This window comes from Trematomus bernacchii, unplaced genomic scaffold (genome assembly GCF_902827165.1).
Source record: "Trematomus bernacchii unplaced genomic scaffold, fTreBer1.1, whole genome shotgun sequence".
In the NCBI taxonomy this organism is placed as follows: domain Eukaryota; kingdom Metazoa; phylum Chordata; class Actinopteri; order Perciformes; family Nototheniidae; genus Trematomus; species Trematomus bernacchii.
Genome location: NW_022987592.1, coordinates 258,781 through 281,350, shown reverse-complemented (window position 1 = coordinate 281,350; position 22,570 = coordinate 258,781).

Below are 22,570 nucleotides of genomic sequence, written 5' to 3'. Positions count from 1 at the left end.
GCTTGGACCTAACGTTAGCAAGTTCTAGCATGGCTAGCTCGATCTACTGAGCAAATAAAAGTACATCTAAGACCAGTATTGTGCAGATTAAAACAGTGTAGTGCATGTATTTTATTTTACCTTGGTAGTCGTCCCGACATGACTTTGCCAGGTCTGCTAACTTTGCTGAGCCACGGAAACTGCATTCAGTAGAAGCTTCTGAATGCGGCGCTTCGCGTCCTCCGAGTAAATCGCCAGAAGCACCGAGACATCCTCATCAATTCCACCGCTCCGATGATTTATTTAGTGTTGCTATAATAACTGCTTTCACAAAAGTAATCTCTTCGGGTACGCTGCGAGCAAATACAATGGCCGCTTCCAAAAAAAAATTCAGAGTCAAACGGGCGTGGTTTGCATTCCGCACAGCCAATCAGACGTACGAACTATTTTCTCCCACAACAGTCCCTGCTCTCTAGCAGGGACTGAAAAGCGGGTCGGACAAACTAATTTGAGCTACTTTAGTTCCTGGGGCTTTTTGGTGTGAACGCAAATATATCGTAGTTCTGATGAACTATTGTGGGGAAAGTACACCAAAGTACTCCGGTGTGAACGCACCTATAAACACAACATATTCGAGGTGGTTTTAAATAACACATCCGTATTTATTTATTTCTCCAAGTTATGTTTTTGTGTGCACTGAGGAGTCTCAAACAGGCATTTGTTTAATCATTTTAAGATTGGCTTTAATCAATGTTTGAAAATGAATTCTTCATATTTGATAAATGAGAGGTAACATTTTATTTATGGTATTATTTCCACATATTTCTCTCCATTCTTCCTTCTGCCAACGGTGTCGCAGTTTCTCGTCTCTCCCGTTTGTGTGCTTAGTGCGTACGCATGGGTTAGAGTTTGCGTGGAGGACCGCACATTTTCCCGTCAAGTTAGTATTTTATAAATCGCAAACATTGCATAGAAACTGGCGTACGCCATTTTTTGAGCGTATATCCCTTTATAAATGAGGCCCCTGCTCCGCTGCGCGTGCATCATTTCCATAGTGCTAACCAGAGGTGTGGACTCGAGTCACATGACTTGGACTCGAGTCAGACTCGAGTCACCAAAATCACAAAACACTTGCGACTCGACTTGGACTTGAACACCAATGACTCGGGACTTGACTTGGACTTGAGCCTTCTGACTTCAGGTGACTTGATACTTTAATTCAGGGGTCTCCAACACGCCGATCGCGAGATGCCGCTAGAAGAGCAGACTCCAGTCGGGGAGAGCAGAATCTTCAGCCGCTCATACTCTTGCTGTGAATCCATGCAGGCAGGGGCGGGACTTTATTTTGCTGAGCCACCATGCGGCCAATCATATGCGAGGACACACTAGGATCGTACCATTATGTAAAAGAAGGGTGGGGGGCAGACGCTCCAAAGACAGCAGGTGTAGTGGTACAGGCCAGCTACACAGAGCGACGGGGAGACGGATTTAAATGCAAGCGTGTCGGAAAAAGTCATGAAATGAGCGAAAACCGAAAAATAAGCAGCATCTGGCTGCATTTCAATGATATTGGAGAAAGCAAAGCTGAGTGCAGGATTTGTAAAATGAAAATAACCTTCAGAGCAGGGTTTTTTTTGGTAACCACTCAGGATTTATTGTCAGAGGTGGGAGAAGTTCAGATCTTGTACTTGAGTAAAAGTACCAGAGTGTAGGAATACTCTGTTACAATAAAAAGTCCTGCATTCAAAATGTTACAAGTAAAAGTAGAAAAGTATTATCATCAAAATATAGTTAAAGTACCACCTGCAGAGGGATCTAGATTCAGGTGTTCTTTTCCCCTTAGAGACGCCTCACTGCACATTATCCCTTGCATAAAGATAGATCGTGGGTCCCTTATAACATGTTGTACACAGTGGAAATAATCATTCTGGTTACCTTAACATCAGGGATCTTATACATTAAACTCCTTCTGAATCAAACCGTCACGGTAGCCTTACCTTACTTATCCCTCTTAAAATAGAAGAAAAACACGTTACTTTACCAGCAGAGAGAAAATGGATTATTAAATTATTAATGTGACTAATAAAGAGCAGTTTGATCATTAAGTATTATTCTGTTGATGGGTGTCATTACATTTGTTGAAAAGCAAGGACTTGTTTAAGACTCGTTTTGTCAAAGTTTAGGACTTGGACTTGACTTGGACTTGACTTGAACTTGCCCATTCTGACTTGAGACTTGACTCGGACTTGAGCGCAAAGACTTGAGACTTGACTCGGACTTGCAAAACAATGACTTGGTCCCACCTCTGGTGCTAACACATCTGTGGATAATCATGTATACGAAAATGGTTCGCAACCATAACTAAACGCCAGCAACACTGCATCTACTGCAGACAATAGCAACAGGTCAGATGGGGACATCACGTTACCCTCTGTTGTATGAGGTGTGATTTGTGCCAAAGAACTAACTAACTGAGCAGCCAATCGTGTCGATCGTCGCCTACCATGCCGTGAACTATGCCGCGAGAGAAGTAGCGTTACACTCACGTCGCCACCCCTCTCGTCTGAGAAGCTACGTGACGTCTGCATCTGAAGTTACTTTACTTTGGTAGTTATCACCAAATAACCCAGTAATGTTACAGCTACTTAGTTGCTGTTCAAGCGAGACTCTATTTCAATATAGTTTTGGTATTAAAATAATGTTACACCTCTTGTATGCCCTGAACGCTAAAACAGCCACAGACAAGAATATATATTTTTAATTATCAAAATGACAACAAAGGCTGAAAAAACAGGAGAAGCCTGTCTTCCCTTGGTCTCCAGGAGAAAACGCCACTGTATATCACCAAGTTTTCATATAGTTTTGTGTGTGAAATAGATCGCTGCAGTGAACACGACTTTATGTATTTGTTTATGGTTTATTTGATTTGGAGGGATGCAGTATACATAGAAGTTCAGAGAAGAAGCAACCCCTATATTGTTTATTTTATCATTTTGGCACCATGGCAGAGGCAAATATAGAGTTAATGTGCAGAGATTATAATGTCCCGTTTACTAAAATATGTATTGTTTTTATGATGTTTAGTTGACAAAATAGTCACTGTGCTACATTTTCCAGCACTCAAGCATACATCTGAAGACAAGAGTTGTGTCCCCCTTTGGCCACAAGGGGGAGTATACCTTTAAGTGAGTGCTTCTGTCAGGAGGAAACAAAGGTTCGCCAACACATTGCTCTACTGCTGAGAAAGGCTGTACAAAGACGTGAAACGATGTGCTGCAATGTCTGTGTATTGTTGAAGAATGCAAAATAAAGGAATAAAGTAATAACTCGCACTGAGTCTTGATACATTACTTTATTTCATTATTTCCCCCCTTCATTTGAGAAACACTATCCAATGATGTATTATTTCTGTGTTACACACACACCATTACTGAATTAATTCTAAAACCAAGAATAACCTACAACAATAGGGAGCCCTGGCTCAAGGACGGACAACACAAGGACACCACACATGATTATTTTCCAATTACAGTATATTTATTTAAAGAGAGTAACTCAATTGTGATATCAGTTAATCAGTAATGTGTGTAGTGTATGGGTGTGTGATGTGTCAGCAGGGCCGGACTGGGACCATAGGTCAGGCCGGGAATTATACACCCAGCCAGGCCACTACCAGTTTTTTTTGGGGGCGTTTTGCTGGATGTATCGTCAATATTTACAACGTTGCTGCCCGTAGTGATAGCCCTACAGTTTAAATCTACTACCCAAATTGTCAGGGTTGAGTGAAGCAGGCAGGACCCAAATGCAGATAACAAAGAAAATACCTTTATTTCAAGGTTAAAGCGGTGACAAACAGAACACTACCCCGTGAACACAGTCACAGACAAACAAGGAACTAACAATGACAGACAGAAAAACCAGAACTAAAATACACACAAGACTAATCACACAAACAAGACACAGGTGAGGAGGGAGGAGAAAACACAGGGGCACCAGGTGAACACAATCGGGCAATCAGGCAGGAGGAAACACAGACAGAAAGCAACAGGCAAGACAGGGTGGAACACTTTTCAAAATAAAACAGGAAACCAAAGACAGAAAAAGACAAGACAAAACACAACACAGACAGATCGTGACATTACCCCCCCCTCAAGGGACGGATCCCAGACGTCCCAAAAAAGTCCAGCAGGGTGGGTGGAGGGGGACCGGAGGAGGGACACATAACTAGGGCCAAAAGGGTGGGTGGAGGGGGTCTGGAGGACGGGTTTGGGCTGACAGCCCAGGGGCACAGCGGAGGACCCGGAAGGGGTCTCGGGCGGACGTCCCGGGGGCAAGGCAGAGATCAAGGAGGGGATCTCGGGCGGACGGCCCGGGGGCAAGGCAGAGTTCAAAAAGGGGCGAAGGCCACAGCGGGCGAACTCAGGGGGCCGGGCATGAGAGCGAAGGCAGCGGCTGGAAGAGTCAGGAGGCCGGGCTCGAGGGCGAAGACCGCGGCTGGGGAACTCAGGGGGCCGGGCTCGAGGGCGAAGGCCGCGGCTGGGGAACTCAGGGGGCCGGGCTCGAAGGATATGGTGTCAGCGGGACCCCCAACAGGACAGGATCTGGTGTTGGCAGGAAATCCGGCGGAGCAGGTGTCGGCGGGACCCCCAACAGGACAGGATCTGGTGTTGGCAGGAAATCTGGCGGAGCACTAGTCGGCGGGGCCCCCAACGGGACAGGACATGGGGTTGGCAGGCCCCTCAGCGGAACAGGTGTCGGCAGGACCCCTAACGATACTGGACGTGGAGTTGGCAGGAACCTCAGCGGAACCCCCAACGGCAACGGAAGTCCAAAATCCAGTCAGGTAAGAACTTAACTAAACATGGATCCACTGTTGCCACCTGGTGAGCCTCTACCAGAGCAGCCTCTTTCTGCTGAACACTGGACGCTCCCCTCCACCTACCATAGCAGCTAGCCAAAGAAAAGGTAAAATTGAGTAAATCCACCTCAAATGGATCTGCTGGGCCCATTTCTGGTTAGTTCCTTCTGTCAGGGTTGAGTGAAGCAGGCAGGACCCAAATGCAGATTTCCAAGATAATTCCTTTAATCCAAGGTAACAAAGTAGAAAACAGAACACTACCCCGTGACACAGTCAAAGACAAACAAGGAACTAACAATGACAGACAGAAAAACCAGAACTAAAATACACACAAGACTAATCACACAAACAAGACACAGGTGAGGAGGGAGGAGAAAACACAGGGGCACCAGGTGAACACAATCGGGTAATCAGGTAGGAGGGAAAACAGACAGAAAGCAACAGGCAAGACAGGGGATGAACACTTTTCAAAATAAAACAGGAAACCAAAGACAGAAAAAGACAAGACAAAACACAGACAGATCGTGACACAAATAGAAACATATGGACATAGGATATTGTTAAAAAAAGTGTGCATATGTATTTGGGAGCCTTTCCATGTAAACATGTTTTATTTGGGGGTGGACCTCTCAAATCCTATAGGGGGGTCCGGGGGCATGCTCCCCCGGGAAGATTTGTTTTTTTATTTTGGAGTTAAATGCATCAATCTGGTGCACTTCAGCTCTGCTTGCTCTCAGGAAAATATGCATCTGCACTATCTCGATGCAACCCACTTCTTTCAGGCTCTTCAATTCTTTGGTGAACATGCTTCCATGCCTGCATGCCTCCTTTAACAAAAGCATTGTCACTGGCAGGCCTGGCAAACATGAAAAACAGCGAGCAATATAGAGAGTGTGATGATTCACAGTAAGTTAACCATTTTCTATTTGTCCCATCCTTGCTGTGGAATACTTTGGGAATGGCTTTCTTGGAAGTTTGTTGTGGGTGGTTGGCTGAGGGCGAGCAAAATAATGAAATGGCCTCTCTGTGTCAACTTCCTGTGCGTCTCTTTCGTAGAGATGGGCGAGTCCTAATTCATCCGGATCATTAACCCGGATCCTAGAAATGAGCTGGTCGTGACGAGTCTCCCCTCTCCATTAACCCGAGTCCTTGAGTCCCACACTTGGTGTGACGTACAAATTAAAACTATAAATTGCGTCACTCGCTACTCTCTTTATAACATGTAAAATCACATTACAACGTACCCCAGTCCATCTGCCTACCCTTTAGCAAGTAGGATAGCTGCCTGCCAGAAGTTATCGTTTGGCTCAGGGGAGGGGACGCAGATCAGTGAAACTTCCTGCAGACTCGTGGGGACTCAGAGGAGCCGACGGCTCCTAACCGTAATAGCATAGCAGATCCAGAGATCCATACTCGTCATGTGCACGAGCATAGCCCCTCCTCCAGCACCCGGCTCCCGCGCTATCAACAGCAGACTCGCAGATTTGCAGATTCGCAAATCCTGACTCGCTGTGCAACACACAGCAGAGCAGACTCGTGCGGACTCGGAGCCGTAACCATATAGCAGCAGATCCAGAGATCCAGCAGACTCGTCCTCATGCACGAGTCAACAGCAGACTCAGATTTGCCAAATCGCAAAATAACCCTTTTTTTTGTGATCAACATTTTTTATTAAAGCAAAATACACTGTGTAGCGGAGGTTAATATAACGTCAGTTTAATAGATAGATAGATAGATAGTACTTTATTGATCCCAAATTGGGAAATTGTTGTTGTTACGGCAGCATAAGGCATTTTACAATAAAACAAAACTACAAAATATACAAGAATAGAAAGAAAAATAAAATAAAATATAAAATATAAAATATACATGTCGAAATAGAAAATATACATGCAGATATTACATATATATATATATATATATATATATATATACAAATATATATATATTCAAAATATATGGAATAATAATATGCTCGTGAAATGCAACAACTTTTCGGTTTCACCGATAGGATTTCTACGGTCTTGGTGATGCTGACTCATATGACTCAAATGACATCGTATGATCCGGATCTCTTCAATGACTGACTCAGAAGACCCTGAGTCCGTAAAAGGATCCGGATTTGCCATCTCTACTCTTTCGCTGTCTTTCTCCCCAGTTGCAATTTCCCTTGTGCTGGACCCTGAATCTTGACTTGTCTTGTCTGCATCTCTCCCTCAGGGTCATCGCCATCAGCATCATCTGATAGTGGAACTGAATAAGGAGAACATGTAATCATTACATTAACAACTATTTATGAAATAACATTATTCAAGAACATATATTATACAACACTTATTTTATCACTTAGTTGACCCTGTATTTGCCTGGCCTAATACCAGAATTATTGTCTCCCCTTTGTTGCACAGACAACATAACCATCTCAAGTTATTCCCTCACAGTATGAGGGGTTTTTAGCCCCACAGTTAGCTGCAGTCTAACGGTTATATTACATATATTTGCCTTGAGTAACATTAAGGACATGTTTGGGTTTTGTGTAGCCTTATAGTCTCCAGCCACACAGGGCCTGCCACTAACTTAGCATTGGACTGATCAACTGTTTTGTTGACAGTCGATGTGCACATCAGGCTACAATATAGAAAGAAATGTGGTTCATAATGTTCGCTAACTTACTTCCTGCTTCGTCATTCTGTACCATACGGGGGATTCTGAATAAATCATTGATTTTAGCACATTTCGCTGCCTTTTTTGTTGCAGGATGGGGGTCCATCCTTCCACAATAATTAACCTTGCCGTCAGTTTCAGTCGGTCCAGTCCACACTAATGTAAACAGCAGCGCGCTGGTCTCGTGAGATGCGTGGTTCTCACTGCACTTCATACCGGTGCAACTTTGAACAACTTCAATATATGCCGCATTAATGGATTTGGCCTGCAGTCACCGCATCTGGGCTGAATTAAACACGTATTATTTTAGTCCTGTGTGTTTAGCAGGCCACATCATGCCAGCGTTGCGTTCACAAGACATACAAGCCACAAACTGGCAATTGAAAACATGCTTTCGGTTCCCGACCCTCATCACATCCCCAGCCACAGCCGTGGTCTTGATCGGTCTTGACATAACATCTCGAGTATAGATAGGTCCGATACAGAGACAATACGAAACCAAATGCAGTCGATTCCGAGACAAGACCAATACCGTTAAAAAGTGGTCTGGAGACCGGTCTCGAGTAGCCTACTACAACACCAGCAAATATTCTCATACTAATGATTATTAATTATTATTCCCTCTCTCTCTTCTGATAGAAAAATACTGTGCCGATTAAAACGTTTACCTGTAACACTCTCCAAACTACTGTAGGAGCGGAATCATTCGAAAAATATAATGCTAGGATAATGCTATACAATGCTAACGGAGGCGAGACGTACGTTATTCACACGCTTATCCACACGTACGTTATTCACGCGCATATCCACACGTACGTTATCAACACGCATATCTAAGATAGCGCTTTCTAAGCTACGCCGCCGCCACGTGAGCGCGTACTTTGAGCGCGTACTTTGAGCGCGTACTTTGAGCGCGTACTTTGAGCGCGTACTTTGAGCGCACCTATGATACGTCGCCGTGACGTCTGACATCGTTGTGACGTTGCCTGTATTCTACGTCAACCCATTCAAAATTGATGGAGGCGTTGGCGCACGTTGGCGCACGTTGACACGTTCGTTCTCCGCTCAGTCAGCTTAGTTGTCTGTTCTTTGGCAAAAATCACACCTCATACTGTTGTGGACACTAGCTTACTCCCGCCTGACTCGCCGCCCTCGCCCCCGGAGCAGCAGTTTTTGTCGCCCGAAACTACGCCGCCCCTCTGCGGCCCGCTGGTGCCAGGATACCACGGCAAAACAGAGCCTCCCCAGGCATATCTAAACAAGTACCCGCCTGCACAGTGGGGTAAGGCGGTCATTTTGCAGCTCGTGGTATAAAAATAGACAATGGCTAGAATATTCATGTAAAAATAGTGCCATATTCTGCCATGCCTGTAGAAATGTTGGGTCAAAAATAATGCATATATAATAGCACAGATGCCTTCACCACGAATGGCTACAAAAAGATCTCATATCCCAAGCTTATCAACAAGCTAATGTTGCAGCTGAAATGTTCTCCAGGTCACAAAGTCAACCTCGCATGATGATGTGATACCAGTTTTCAAGCACAGTAAATATTCTCTTCCCAGAGTATATGATGGGACCAAGGTGATGATGTAGTACATGCTTTTAATAATCAGGGTGCGTACGGGTGCTGGAAATCCTTGAAAATGCTTGAAATTGTACGAGGTGTTTTCAAGGTTTGAAAAGTGCTTGAATTTTGGGAATGGTGCTTGAATTTGGGATAAAGTGCTTGAAATTGTAAATGCTTTACTTCGCTTTTTAGATTAAAAGAAAATAAACAAGTCGGAGCGCGCTTAATTGCTTCGCTTTTACATAAAACAGCTCCGCTCCGGCCTTCCCGCGCAATGCGTGTGACCGGCAAGTGTTTTTGTTACGTGTGTGACCTGGGCATTCTGATGAGAGTGATAGATGACAGTATGCCAGGAGGTTGCCGTTTCAACGAGCGTTGGCTAGCAGAAGACAAATACAAGCCATGGCTAAGACGAGGGTCAATCGAAGCCCAAGAGTAGCCTCCTGCAAAGTGTGCAACAATAACGATGCGAGAGTCTGCGCTGACGAGCCACACACCACACGAAAGGTACGCCATAGTAGAGCATTTTAGATTAGGCTATCGTTGCATGTAAAATACATGACATTTTTCTCTGTGCGCGGCAAAACAAGCTCGCCAAAATGGCTTCACTAGTCTGGCAGTATTTTAAGTGTCCGAAAATGACAATAAAATAGCGGTATGCAACGTGTGTGTGAAGCAGAAATGCTGCAGCTCCACCCGCTGTGACGGACCGGTGAGCGGAGCAGAACACACATTAAGAGTTAGACCTAACACACTTAGCTATTTGATCTACCTCTGGAACAAGCTAAACTAGTTATAAATATATTTATTCTTCACTGTCGGGTCACTCATTACTGGATCAGTGAGCTGCAGGAGATACTGACGGGCTGTCAGGAGAGAGAGAGAGGGGGAGAGAGGAAAAGAGAGCGCTTCCGCTAATTTCTCCCGTGTTATTATCCCAAGTTAATGTAAACTTGAATAATGTACTTCATTTGAATGTAATAATTATGTTGGTTGGTTGGTTTGTGGAAGCGCCAGTGAATGAGCCCCATTAACTGAGTTTTAAACATCACTTTAAATGGAAGATCCCCATAGGCCCCGCCTACTCGATCGGATCGGCGATCGGTATCGGCCGATACTAGCATGCTCACTAGCTAGCATGCTCACTAGCTTGGTCACTAGCGCACCTCCCCCCTTTATTTCATTTTAAGGAGCAGAGGTGGCCGGCGTGGGGACACAGGAGAGTGTCTTTACCATGCGAGGGGCGGCCCCCCTGTTCTCCAGACCCGGAAGGTGGAGGGCTCTCAGAGATAACACCACCTCTGAAGCCCATAACCAAAGTTTCTCCGCTGTGGTCAACAAAGCGGTGGAGCGGACTCCGCCCTGCCTGTTGATATATGACACTGTGGTGCTTTTGTCGCTCCTGACCATTACATGTCTCCCCCGAATTAAGGGTTTGAAATGCTCTAGATCTGGGTCCAGTTCGGGACAGCACAATAGCGCAACAGCCACTGTGCCCTGTGGTTCTCCATGGCTCTGAGCGACGACCCGCCCTTGGGGGTGGACGCGTTTGCACACGAGCCATGGCCAAGAAAGCTGCTCTACGCCTTTCCACCGCTGTGTCTCATTCTCCCTCTCCTGGGGTGAGGCGAGAACGTCTGTCAATCATCCTAGTAGCGCCGGATCACGTCGGGGCTCCGTGGTACTCAGAGATGACACAGATGAAAGTGGGCCAGCCCTGGGCGCTTCACCAGTTCTGGGGGGGGATGTCTCAAGAGGCAGGTGCAATCGGGGCGTTACCCACTCTCGGCCAACCTCTCCAGGCTTGGCTCCTGAGAGGGACAGGCTGACAGGGTGGATTGTCTGATAGTGTTATTCAGTCTATCCAGGCAGCTAGAGCTGGATCCATCACAGCCTGTTACAGGCCGAAGTGGCTGGGATTCCAGCGATGGTGTGAGGAGCGGAAAATAGAGCCCCTATCTTGTGAGTTGGGATCTATTTTGTCGTACTTACTGTTATTGGTGGACAGAGGGCTGGCTCATTCCACAGTGAAAGTGTATGCAGAAGCCATCTCGTCCTGCCATGAGGGATTTGACGGCAGGTCAGCCTTTAGTCAGCCACTAATGTTGCGGTTTTTACAGGGGGTCAGGAGGCTGTGCCCAGTGGTGCACGCCTCCGCCCCACAGTGGGACCTGCCGCTGGTGCTCGAGGCTTTGGTCACAGAACCATTTGAGCCTCTGGAGCTTTCCTCCCTGAAAGCACTGTCGTGGAAGACAGCATTGCTACTTGCCTTAACGTCAGCCAAGAGAGTGTCCACGTTAACCGCTCTATCGGTGCACCCGAGTTGCTTGTTGATCCGGGGTGACCGGAGCGGGGCGACACTCAGACCGAACCCCTCCTTTGTGCCCAAGAGCCTAAGGAGTGCGTTCAGGTCGAGGGCTATTCAGTTGGGGGGCTTTAATCTTCCACCCCATAGTGGGGCTAGGGAGGCTAAATTGCACCTTCTCAGCCCAGTGCATGCGCTAGCATGTTATGTGGAGCACACGGCTGCCCTTAGACGCACTGAACAGCTGTTTGTGTGCTTCGGGGGCGGGGTGACCGGGAAAGCCCTGTCCAAGAAATGCCTGGCAGGCTGGCTCTGCGAGTGCATTGCACATGCCTACGGACGGGCAGGGAGAGCCTTCCCCACGGGGGTCCGTGCACACTCTACACGAGCTGTGGCTGTGTCAACAGCCTTATTTAACGGCGTGAATGTGGAGGACATATGCACGGCGGCGTCTTGGTCAATGCCAGGCCCCTTCATAAAGTTTTATCTCTTGGACATGTCTGGCTCCTTTTCATCGTCTGTGCTCGCTGGGGCAACACAGGACTGGTGAGGAGGGAGGGGGGCTGTGGGTCCCCTCCCCGGGCGTAATGCGCTTAGACGTGGCGCGCACTGGGCCCATAGGGGCTGGAGGACTCTTTTCCCCTGCTTTGGGGCAGGAGGGGGGAGCCCTCCACGTCATAGTCCATACACGCTCTTCACGAGGTGAGCGTGTCTGAGTGTGGGACATGGGGCACTTGCGCTCTCCCGGTGCTCCTTAGGGACTCGGGAGAGGTGGTGCATAGTGAGCCCATACGGGGCTGAGGACTCTCTCCGTCCGCCTATGGGCGGAGGGTGGGAGCCCTCAGCGCTGTTTTCCGAGCACACCTGTGCGAGGTAAGCGCGTCAGAGTGTGCTCTGTCAGCCGCAGCCCCAACTTCTCCACGGTTACGACCGAGGGAGAGGTGAGTGAGGTGCAGTGGCTGCTAACCAGAAAGCCGGTCAGAGACAGTGAGATGGAACAGTGTTGTTGTGGGACGAAGACAGCGCGTGTATACATCGGGGCTCCGCCCACTGTACCCATAGAGTCCAGTAGAGGGCGGAGCCTGTGAGAGATATAACGAGGGGTTACGTATGGTAACCCTAGTTATATAAACACAGGCGGAGCCCTCTACTCGGGGGTCCTGTCTGCCCTATACAGGCTTTTAAATCAGCACACAATATTTGCAGCTTGGACCTGAATGAGTGAAACAAAAATTCAGTTTCTAAGCTTTAGCAACTGCATTTAAGAATTACACTGTATAACTGTATGAATGTCTTGCTTGAATAAACAGATAAAGAAGACCAAATAATTAACATTACGAAATATTAGCAAGCAAGCAGTGGCATCTGCCCCAGTGGCATCTGTCCCCTAGTGGCATCTGCCCCCAAGCAGTGGCATCTGTCCCCTAGCAGTGGCACTTGCCAGAGCAAGCAGTGGCAACTACCCATAATCAGTTGCCTAAAGTCTGTAGCTGAGGCTAATAACACCAGTGGACACGTTGCTGTGTCAAGAACAGAAATGGGAGAAGTACTCAGATCTTGTGCTTGAGTAAAAAAAAGTACCTAAATGTAGGAATACTCTATTACAGTAAAAGTCCTGCATTAAAAATATTACTCAAGTAAAAGTGCAAAAGTATTAGCATCAAAATATACTTAAAGTAAAAGTATATATTACATGTTTTCATTATAATTATTGATGCATTAAAGTGTTATCAAAGCTGGTAAAGGTGCAGCTAGTTTGAATGACTTTGTATACTGCAGGGTAGCTTGTGAATTTACTCCAGGTGGAACTAAAGTCTGATTTAAGAGTTGATTATATTTCAAATAATTAATCCAAATCTGTAAAGTAACTAAAGGTATTACATACATGTACAGTAGTGGAGTAAAAGTACACCATTTATCTCCACTACAGTGGGGTAGAAGTACTAACATACAATTTAAATACTCAACTAAAGCACAAGGCTATTTCTAAATTCTAAGTACAGTACTTAAAGGGGACCTATCATGCAAAATGCACTTTTGTACGTCTTTTATACATGAATATGTGTCCCCGGTGTGTCAGGGAACTCACCAAGTGTCAGAAAACACAACCCTCTCTCTTTTCCTCCATACCCAAATCTCTAAAAACGGGGCTGCAATGCATCTGACACAGACTGATACAGATTTGAAAATTCTCTGACGTCAGGAACGAGAAGCTCCGCCTATATGGCCAACTCTCCACCTATCAGGGGAATGTGGGGTTGGGCCACGGCCGGCCATTGCCGCTCGAAAGCGCTGGAGACGCTGTAGTACATATGCCAGGCCTGTAAGTGGCGCTGTAGTCTGCCACAAAAGCAGCGAAGAAGACTTCCCGCGCATGGTTGCCATGGTTGCCCTGGTTGCCCTTCTGTTTATTCTCCGCTGTGGCTCTTTTTCTACCTCCCCGAGGCAAGCGTTTGCTCCTGCTGCTGTAATTCAATGCAATCCCTCCCCGTCGAGGCAAGCACTGTAATTCTCTCCGGTAGTCCACCAGCAGATGACAAACACCCACCTCTCCACCTCTTCCAAGGAACGAGGGGACCGTGTCCGTTAAAGTTTAAATCTTCCGGACAAAATTAGAAAAGTGCCGGTCAAAGGTCTTCTTTGTTATTTATTGAGCTTTAAAACAAATGAATAATGACTCTATATAATCATATATAAGAATAAAACACGGAGGACGGAGATCTCTTTTTCTCCCCCTCTTCTGACAGCCCAGCAGCTGATCTCAAAGCACGCTCCCCTCTCCTGCAAGGGGGCGTGGTCAGCTGCAGCTCATTTGCATTAAAGCTACGTCACAGAATCAGCCCCTGCAAAAACAGGGCTGGAAAGATCAAATAGAGCGAAATGAGGCATGGCTAAAATGTAGGATCTGTTTGGTATTTTGAAAAAAAAAAAAATTATTTTAGGTGGGGCTGTGGAAATGGTGACCAAACAATACTAGGGGGTCCGGGGGGATGCTCCCCCGGAATTCTTTTTTTAGAAAAGACCCCCTAAATTATGACTTCTGGTGATGTTAGAGGGGGGGGAGGGGAAGGACAATTTGAGGCTTAAAAATATGAGAAGACTGATCAATACCTCCATAATCTTCAGTGTGGTTAGCTATGAATCTTCCAAAACGTCCAAACACCTTGTCCTGGACATAGTTTCTACAGCATAAACTGTGCAACAGTACAGTAGGCCCACACAAACTGCAGAACACCGGGGCTTTGGGAACACTCAAAATTACTTAAAATGATTTAATTCCCATTTAACCTGTTAAGGGGCTTTTTTCCCCCGTTTTTTTCTCACGAAACTGTGTCTCAGGGCTTCTTAAAATGTAATAAACTATTAATGTGTCCTACTCAGAGGAAACGCAGCTAACTGATATGAACCATGTTTACCGAAACAAAACACAAGTCTCACAAGAAGCGTCTAAATGAGCCCTGAGCGAAAAAATGCTAACGCACTCTTGGTATAAATCAATCGATATACTTATCGAATATGCACAAACAAGCTTATGCTAACAAGCTGAGATTCCACAGATTCTAGAAATATAAGTATCATCACTGAGCGATCAGAACTCGCGACAGGGGAAGCAAATACAGACATCACACGACGTAGCTTTAGGTAGCAAAACACGGAGATATGCTCACCTTTTGCAGAATAACAATTCTGATCAAAAACGAGAAAAATGCGGCTGAACGTTAATCCATAGGTTAATCCAATGTGTCTGTCACTTTGAAAAAATTATTGATGATCCATAATTCCATTTTTATGTCAAAAACAGAGTTTTCATTAGCTGCTAATGGTAGCTTCCAGAGTGTATGACAGCTTCCTGTTTTGTCTCCTTGGATACGAGTCCAAACAACTCACAGACTGCACCGGGCGCTGACGTAGGCGCCCTGTGACCATCAGATTTGACGATGCTGATTGGCTGAAATTATGTTTCGGCGGCATAGTTTAAAGATAGCAACAGTTGGCTTCTGCTGCACTTGCTGCACTCTCGTCTGGGCGCTGTGCATAGCGCCCAGACGAGAGAGGGTAATGATACACGGGCAAGGCCAGGCAGGTGTGACTTATCAGTAACTTTAGACATCGTAACACAATTTTAAACGACATTTTATTGTAGATTATACATTTTACTGATACCAATTATATAATATTTACCTTGTGTATTAAAAATAAAAATAAAAATAAAAAATATATTTTTTAAATATATATATATTTTTTTTAATTTAATTTTTAATGTGGGAAGAGGGGGGGCGGCGCCCCTAGCACCCCTATGGGCCGGCCGCCACTGGGTATGGCCCTACAATATATTATTCAAATATAGCATGATAGGTCCACTTTAAAGGAAACCTATCATGCTATATTTAAATGATATATTGTAGCGCCATCCTATATAAGGTATATTTATACGTTTCTGTTTTCGAAATACCAAACAGATCATGCATTTTAGCCATGCCTCATTTCGCTCTATGTGCTGTTTGCTGTCTACGGGTCTGATTCTGCTGACCACGCCCCCCTGCAGGAGAGGGGAGCCGCTCTGATCAGCTGCTGGGCTCTCAGAAGAGGGGGAGAAAAAGAGATCTCCGTCCTCCGTGTTTTATTATAGCCTATATAGAGTCGTTATTCATTTGTTTTAAAGCTCAATAAATAACAAAGAAGACCTTTGACCGGCACTTTTCTAATTTTGTCCGGAAGATTTAAACTTTAACGGACATCTTGACCGGCGAAAGAAACTGAAACTGAAACTCTGCCGCACGGTACCCTCGTTCCTTGGAAGAGGCAGAGAGGTGGGTGTTTGTCATCTGCTGGTGGACTAACCTAAAAATATATCATCAATTCCTCCCCGTTGTCGGCATCTTGCCTATCGCAGCCGGGGCTTTTTAGGACGATGCATCAGTGTGGTAGTCCCGTCATGTATTGTCCGGCAGGATCTGGCTGGACGAAATCAAATGCAAATCACAAAATATTAGAGAAACTTAGTTGTTTTAGATTTGTTAGTAGTAGTTGTGGTAGGAGTGTGGATCTATCTAATCCATCTATCTAATGAACACAGTGAGCTTGCCAGCTAATATGCTAACCTAGCTTTCTTGTTTACTTTGGTAGCTAACACGATATGAACGCTAGCTCGGAGGAACGGCAACTATAATGTAGTGTAATAAAACTACTATGAACAAAAGCTAGTGGTTCATATTAGGCTAGCAATAACGTGTTTATAATTGCAATCTTATACGGGTAGTCTGCTACGTTCGGTCATTCATTGTAACTGGCATGAATACATTGTTTTGCGCTAGCATGTATAGCTAGCCTCGTTAGCTATACATGCAGTATGTACATGTACTGTCACAATGTACGGTAAATCACCCGGAGTATACTGTATGAGTATTCCGTGTGTGACTGCAGACATTCTCCTGCCATGACAAACATGTAAGGCCATCTGCTGACATTGTAGTTGATATATTTAAACGCTAGCAATGTCGTTAGCCCAGTAAGCTGGGCTTGTTTAGTGTAATAAAACCACTATGAACAAAAGCTAGTGATTCATATTAGGCTAGCGAGAACGTGTTTACAATTGCAATCTTATACGGGTAGTCTGCTACATTCATTGTAGCTGGCATAACAAAAATGTTTTCCCGAGCAAACCCATGTCTAGCTCCGTTGGTTAGCTCGGTAGCATACACGCTACGCCAGCTATAATGTAGGCCTAATTACGTTTCGCGACTGACCGTACGGCAAATCACCCGGAGTATACTGTCTATGAGTATTTCGTGTGTGAATGCAGACATTCTCCTGCTATGAGATACATGTATGCAAGGCCATCTGCTGATATTAGAGTTGATATATGGAAACTGTTAGTGATTCTTGAACCCCGAGAGCAGGAGAGACTGAAAAGAGTCAAGGCAAGCTTATAAAAGTTAACAGCATTTAATTACACAAAAGATGTGGTGGTATACAAATGAAATGTGCACGTTGGTGCTTTCCCCCTGCCAGCTGTTTGGTCCCGTCCGCGCCGGGTCAGCTGGGGGCAAAGAGAGAGCGAGATCCTTCTTGTGTCTCCCGGGTAAGAACTGTAGTCTTCTCCTATTGGCCGGCGTCGACGGGGGCGTGTCCAATGCAAATCCTGTCGGTTTCTGCTGCTGAATTACATCACTCAGATGTCTGTGGTCATCTAAACATTCCCTAATAAACCTCATTCCTGCGTCAATAAATGAGTGTTAAACCCAGGGTGTTTAGTGTACAACATCACGTTATTTCACCTTCAATTCACGGTTTGAAAACGTAGCATTTCGCCACAAGCTAATGCTAACCGGAAATGACGAAATTCACCAGCGGAAAACCGGAAGTCACTTGTGAATCTTCGGTTTTCAGAATAAAACAGATTTAAATGAAATACAGTGTATTTCATTCAAATTACGCCACATCAACATTGATTTTAATTTCTAACAATCCCTCCTTTCATACCCTTTAAGGCAGTGGTTCTCAACTGGTCAGGCCTCGGGACCCACTTTTTACTTGGTCAATACATCGTGACCCAACATTTTGAAGCACTCAAATCTATTCAACAAAAAATCGTGCTGTAATATATACGCTTTTCAGAATACAATATTAATAAAAGTGAAGTACAGTGCATATATCCCTTCACAGAACTAAAGTATGCTTTTAAAAAAGGTTTAATGAGATGATGGAATCAAAGCTTAACTATATAAAAAGGCACACATGCTGAAAACCCAACCCCAGCAGGGGGGTCTGGGGGGATTCTCCCCCAGGAGATTTTTAGAAATACTAACATAAACTACGCATTCTGGTACACTCTGAGAAGAAAATAAATAAATCTATTACTACCCGACATATTAATAATATTTTATGCCATCGTTTGTTTTTCACTTAGTTCTGACAGCTTGCTGAGAGAAGAGTAAAGAGGAGATTGTGTGTGACTTACTTTAAATTGTGGGTAAGGGTAGAGAGCTCCCATTGTTCTGTGACCTGTCAATCATCAAACCGGGGGTCATATTTCATTACGTGTTCATTTTTATCTGAAGTTGTACCCATGGATGTATAAAGAATAGTTCTACCGCAAAGTTATTCTGCGTGGGGACTTCCGGCAACAATCTTGATTCTGATTGGCCAGAAGACTCGAAAAAACATCAGCAGAGATGTTTTATTGAGAAGATGATCACTACGTGACAGAAGTTTTCAAAACCATTTATGGTCTCCGGTACTTCCAGTCCAACGCCTACTGCATGCACACCGTTAGAAAATCGGTCCTTCAAAATAAAAGTTTGCATTTTTTCTAAAAAAAAAAAAAAAAATTCAATTTTTTTTTCCAACTTTTTTTTCTTCACTCACACATCCGCGACCCACTTGAAACGGGTCCGCGACCCACTTTTGGGTCGCGACCCACCAGTTGAGAACTACTGCTTTAAGGTATGAACATAATACTGAAATCAATGAGTTCTTCATCTGAACTTTGCATAGTACATAACTCATAAAGGGTAGAAAATAAAAATAGGAACAATACATATTCATCATAAATGCGAAGTTTTTCATTTGTGCATAACTTCTAGCTTAAACCTTTAATGTCACTTCGTAAAATAGCAGCAATTAGCTTGGTATGGAAAACGTCGAACTCCCTCCTTTCACATCATATATCATCTTCATACTGTATCTGGTGTAAAGGCACTTGTTCTTTCACAAAATATAAGAAGGATAAAACTATCTGAAAATATTACTCTTTATTTAAACAATCCTATCCTCTTCAGTGTTGCATACACTCCCTTTTTCAACTAATGTCTAGCGCTATTCTATCGGTCTGTTTTTATCTGACTGTTTGTGTCATCCTTTTACTGTGTCTCTGGTGTGATTTAGGAATCTCTGCTGGTTATAGCAGATATAGTTCTCCCCATCCACATTCTTGTTGGTTGTGGGACAGAGGAATAATAATTCAGAACCTGCTGATATCTAAATCTTAATACTCGGCATATGTTACAAACAAAATAAAACATCTTCATGGTGAACTAAATAACATATTTCAATAGCTCGGAAATGTCTGATGAGCATCTGTGTTGTTCCTAAATAAAATCCTTGTAATCTTTTTCAAATCTAAATATAACAATGAACTATTCCTGTTTGTGGTAAAGGCACACACTAACTTTATGTAATATAATTTCATTATGGATTCAAAAACAACTGAAGTCATGATGCTGTCAGAGTGATTTCCTGGGAGTATCTGTCCTGTAAGGTACGTCATTCTCTGCTTGGCTCGTGTGCAGAAATCCCATCAGTTGCACCTGGCAATACTGCTTCTACCTGTCTATTATCAAGCTGAAAAATGAATACAGAATTTCAACATACTGTCATCAAATGTCTTTCTATTATAAATTCAATGTATATCCCCATAATGACCTAAGAACTGTAGTCTTCTCCTATTGGCCGGCGTTGACGGGGGCGTGTCCAATGCAAATCCTGTCGGTTTCTGCTGCTGAATTACATCACTCAGATGTCTGTGGTCATCTAAACATTCCCTAATAAACCTCATTCCTGCGTCAATAAATGAGTGTTAAACCCAGGGTGTTTAGTGTACAACATCACGTTATTTCACCTTCAATTCACGGTTTGAAAACGTAGCATTTCGCCACAAGCTAATGCTAACCGGAAATGACGAAATTCACCAGCGGAAAACCAGAAGTCACTTGTGAATCTTCGGTTTTCAGAATAAAACAGATTTAAATGAAATACAGTGTATTTCATTCAAATTACGCCACATCAACATTGATTTTAATTTCTAACAAAACGCTAGCAACTTAGTTAGCACAGTTAGCACTGTGTCAATGGCTTAGCAGTCCGACACAGTTTACACATTTAAACAGTCTTGTTTGATAAATACACAAATAACAATGCAAACTTACAGGTTGTGTACCCGAATCTTCCCCTGCTCCAAACGGTCCAAACAAACTAGGAATAGCATCGTCCTTCAGTTTCAAATGCTGTGCATATCCGGCCTCAAACTGGGCAATGTTTTGGAAGCTTTCGTCTGTGAAATGCCGCGCACACAGTAACGTTCTTCGAACCTCTGAAGGAACAGTGTTAAAAAAAAATTCAACCACTGACTTCGTCGTGGTTCTTCCGTCGGTAGGACAAACAGCTCAGATTTCTCCTCACATTTCAGGAAACAGATCCTTGGCATTGGCATGACTGGATCGATTGTGAACTGAACCAGAGCTTCCAACAGTAAATGTTAGGCTGGCAGAGGGTGCGGCCAGCGCCGCTGGGTGTGGCCATAGCTCTTCGGGATTGGTCCATTTTGTTCCGGGTACCGCATGACATCATGTGGTACCCGGAAGAATCAAATGGACAGTGACGTATCTCCAACGAGGCGTTTTGGGGAGGTATTTTCTGTGTTAGAGTTTTACTCGCTACAGGGTGTACTTTGAGGGTTTTGACTCTGCACACCGTTTACATGCATAAAAACCTTCATAACACACAAGGGGACGGGTAATAACCGGAAAAGCATGACATGGGAGCTTTAATGTTTTATGGAATGTTTTTACATGATTTGCTCTTTGATTACCCCCTTTCTGTTGCAGACAAGGAGAGCTGAGGTAAAGGTGGCAGTGTCAATGGTCGAACACAATGTGCCATTTGCAGTAGCAGATCACTTCAGCCCATTGCTAAAATAATGCTTCAAAGATTCCCCTACTGCACAGAACTACAAGTGCGCCCGCACAAAAACATCGTGCATAATAAATGAAGCAGTGGCCCCACATTTTTAGAAAGGAACTGGTCATGAAGATGAGGACCAATCCTTTCACATTAATCACAGATGGATCAAATGATACAGGTCATTACACTTTCCAGCACCCATTTTAGATATATTATTAATCACAGAACACACACACACACACACACACACACACACACACACACACAATTTCAGTCTGATGTGTACCTTAATCTGACATATATGTACCATATCGTTGCAGGAAGAGAGCGGATGAACCCACTCACTGTGCGGGTATATGACAGTTACACCAGTAAAGTTGTCCACAGGTTTCTGGATATGTGCCCCACCAGCGGGCCAAGCTGCGGCACAGCTGAAGTGATATACCAGAAGATGGACGAGGCCTTGCAAAAAAACGCCATACCATGGAGAAACTGTGTGAGTCTGTCTGTTGATAATGCACCTGTCAATACAGGAGCAAGAAATTCCATAGCATCCAGAATTCTTAAAGAACATGGCAGCATCTACATCCATGGGTGCCCCTGTCACATCATCCACAACACTGCCAAACAGGCTGGCCTGGGCTTTTTGGAGGTGAGTTGAATCATGTATGATTTCTATGACCTACCGTATCCGTTATGCCTAATGTCAAGTCTAACAGGTTGTTTGTTATGCTGTGGTGTCATGAATCTATGACAAAAATGTCATGTGATTATAAATCATCATGTATTGCAGGTGTGTGGATTTGATCCAGAGGATCTGAATGTGGATGTGGGATACTGGTTTAAAGGAAGCACCAATCGTAAAGGTTACCTGACAGGTATGTGCAGTCCAAATGAAATGCAGAAGAGTTAGATTAAATTTAATTGAAATTAAGATGTTCCATTCTTGTCATAGAATTCTGTGAGCTCCATGGAAGCGAGTATTTGGAAATAGTTATGCACGTTTCCATTCGATGGTTGAGCCTGGAGAGGTGTTTGACTTGTATCCTGCAGCAGTATGAGCCACTGGCCAGCTACTTCAAGTCATCAAGTTGGCATCATATTTCAATGATCCAAATGAACGAACGATTATTATAACAGACTGAAAAGTAAATGTATGTACTATGCACAACCTGTGTTTTTTGTATTCACAGATGAGAAACAACCAAGGTTCAGGAGGCTGTTGGAAGCATTCTCTAATCCAATGACAGAGGTGTACCTGCTCTTCTATCAAGCAACGTTGCCAGTCTTCTCCACCTTCAACCTCCTCCTCCAGAGAGAGAAGTCCTCCATCTTCCTTCTACATGATGAGGTCAATTGGGAAGGTTGGGATACAGTATGCTAGTAATACAGTATGTTAGTAATAATGTACTATGTTTGTTCCTTTTTTCATTAGCACCCTACTTCTAGGTTAAATGTAATTTTGTAAATCTTTTCTGAAATACAAATTTGTAGATACGGAGTTTCATCCGCA